This window comes from Lagopus leucura, unplaced genomic scaffold (assembly GCF_019238085.1).
Source record: "Lagopus leucura isolate 7727_CA_CO unplaced genomic scaffold, USGS_WTPT01 Super-Scaffold_1, whole genome shotgun sequence".
Taxonomy (NCBI): domain Eukaryota; kingdom Metazoa; phylum Chordata; class Aves; order Galliformes; family Phasianidae; genus Lagopus; species Lagopus leucura.
This window is the reverse complement of record NW_024962250.1, coordinates 19,693,499-19,696,428: the sequence shown is the minus strand read 5'-3', so window position 1 is coordinate 19,696,428 and position 2,930 is coordinate 19,693,499.

Genomic DNA, 2,930 nt, shown 5'->3' with positions numbered 1-2,930 from the left:
AGTTTTCTATATCCTATGTCTGTCTCTCAAGGCTCTGGTCAGCTGTATAAATAAGGCGAATAAGATGGATTTATGTAACACGGAACTGAATTCGTTTTGATGCTTAAAACAACGCACTGTGCAGGAAACGTCTTGGGGATCCCAGAGATGCAAACATTGCCTAGGACATTTCATCTTCGATTTGAAGATTTTTGGTAGTGGCAGGGGGGAATGGGAAAAACTGGTATTTTTTTAGAATTACATTATGAAGCAGACATTTACAAAAGGCCGAAAGCATTATATATGCAAGAAAAGGGAAACTGACAGTCCCCAACTGGCTTAAATAACTTAAAAAAAAAAAAAAAAAAAAAAAAAAAAAAATGTGAGAAAAAAAAGGAATATAAGAAAAGAAAAACACCTAAAACTGATTATTCTAAAATTATTTAGCAGGTGACTGACACTGCTTGTGTCGGTTCCACTGGCAGCCACAGGTCTTTCACTAAAATTAAGTCTGAATACGGTCGTTCTGCTTTCTGGGAGGTGTTTCTTAGACACAGCGGGACGTTCCCGGTAATTTCATGTAGGTTTGTAAGCCGCGCTTCTTTAGCGAGTGAGTGTACACCGCCGATTTTAGCGAACATGTGCGACCCATTGCGTCTGTTCGATGGGAACTCCCAGCGTCTCCTGGCGGGTGCTCGTCGGTGCTTCCTGACGGTGCAAAGGAAGAGAATAAAGTGCAGGAGCACGGTAGTTCAAACAGAAAATAAAAGGGAAAAGAAAAAAAAGTAGAAAAGAAAAACAAAACGAAAAAGAAAAAAGTAACGTAGTTGCAATGCGAGGTTCAGACCGTCCCTTCCATCTGTTTTGGTGGATTTCACCGCAGTCCTTCTCGATGGAGTAAATTCACGCAAGTAATGATGTGCGACAGGCGTGCGCACACCTGAGGACTCGCGGGGACCGACTTTTTGCTTCTTAGCAGAGGTGTTGCTGAAGTGGCTGAGTTCATCCCAGCGTGTTAGTGACCTAATAACGTTACTCTGGGACACGGTCCGTCTGCAGATTCACTCGGTGCTTTTGTTCCTTAAACTTTTTGTTGTCTCTGCCGCTGTTTCTCATATAAGGTCTTACAAATGAATGCTACCTTTCTCTCTCGCACCTCATTACTCTGGGAATTTGCTCTTAACCTGCGCGCTGCCTCGCACCACACTGTCCCTTTTGCGGAACGGTGCTCACGCAGCTTCCCGCAGCATTCATCTTCGCATTCGCTCGTGGCGAAGAGGAGTAGAAGCAGTGGGTGACCAGCGCGGGGAGGTTAGGCAGAATGTGCGCGCCCACGTCCTGGTGCTATCTATGGCTGCACGAACACTGGGGGTGTTTATAGGGGTTGGGGTTGGGGAGCAGGGGCACAGAACTGTCGCTTTGGAGCGAGCGCTGCCCTCCGACCCGTGCCGCGCTCGCTCAGCCGAAGTGCCTGGCGGGACCCGGCCCCGCCAGGCACTGGGGAAGCAGCAAGTGGACCAAATTTTCGCCGCCGTTCGTTCGCGGTGCTCAAGGAACGGTAACAGGCCTCATCGCGCCCTCCTCTGCCCGGCGGACGTCTTTTGCCCCAGCTTTCTTCCAGGCAAGACACAAATGGCCGCGGTCCCAGGTGCTGCACGGACGGGGAGAACAAAACCCGCACCCGCAGGCAGCGCTCGTCTCCCTCTTACTTTTTTGGACGTGGGATCCGGCCGTTCTCAGCGGCCCCATCCCCTGGCACACGGAGCGATGCCCCTGGGGCTATGGGCGCAGGGCCGGCCCAGGACTGCCCCTGGTGCCGGTCCGGGCAACTCGGGGGCAGGAGGAAGGGGACAAGGCTGCCTCTCGTACAACACAGCCCATCGAGCGGGGGAACGGCAGGGAAGTGCCGTGGTAAGCCCCAAAAAAGCTCAAGGACGAGATGCGGCAGCACGAACTTGTGGCTTCTGAAAGGTATCGCGCACGTAGTGGGAGGGCAGGATATCAGCTCCCAGCGCTGGCACCTTGGTGCTCACCGTCGCAGTGCCCGCTGCGGTGACCCCACAGACCCCGCCCTCCAGAGCTAGCCCAGACTCGGGCCCCTGAGGCCCACCCAGCCCCCAGCCCGACTTTAGTTTTCCTGGCTCGGGGGACAGCTCCTGGACGGGAAAGTCAGGGCGAGGGGAGTGAGGCAGCCCAAGGGGAGCCAGGTGGGGTCGCTTCCTGCCGTCGGGATCTCTCTCCTCGTGGGGTACTGGCGGCTAGAGTGTTTTGTGCCTGCTTCCCCGGGCTGCCGAGAGTGGCGATGATGTGCCGGACACTCGTGGGCAGCCCGGGGCGTGGGGGCTGCGGGCCGCGGGGTGGGCACAGAGAGACCTCGCGCAGGGGGCTGGAGGTGTGCGCCGGGAATTGCGTGCTTGGAGATGTACGGGGAGAGGGGGTGTTTATGTCACCGCATCGCCCTTCCACAATGGCAGAGTAATTATCTTGCTGAAACATTATTAAACGGCAAAAAGTTGCAAAATAGATCGACCTCCCCGAGATGAGAAGCAGCCGGTTTCAGAACTGGGCAACCATCGCTCTTTTTCAATACGTTTTAAACAAGAGGATCTAGTGAGTGATTCCGATTCAATACACATAATCAGTTTGGAAGTCCTATTTCCATTTGAAAACAGCCCTATTTGCAATCATGAGGGCCGGACACGATGGAAGATACAGAACGCATTCAGAGTAGGTGGTAGGTGAGAGAATCGGCAGACGAGCACCAAATATTTTCCCTCATTGCAAAGCTTTTTCACGACGCTTTAATCACGCTGTATTTTGAAAATAATACTCTATTTGAAAATATTACTTAATTGCATTAGAAAGCAAGGGTTTGATTTACACCGAGACTCCCACATTGGGGAAAAAAAGAAAAAGAAAAAGAAAAAGAAAAAGAAAAAGAAAAAGAAAAA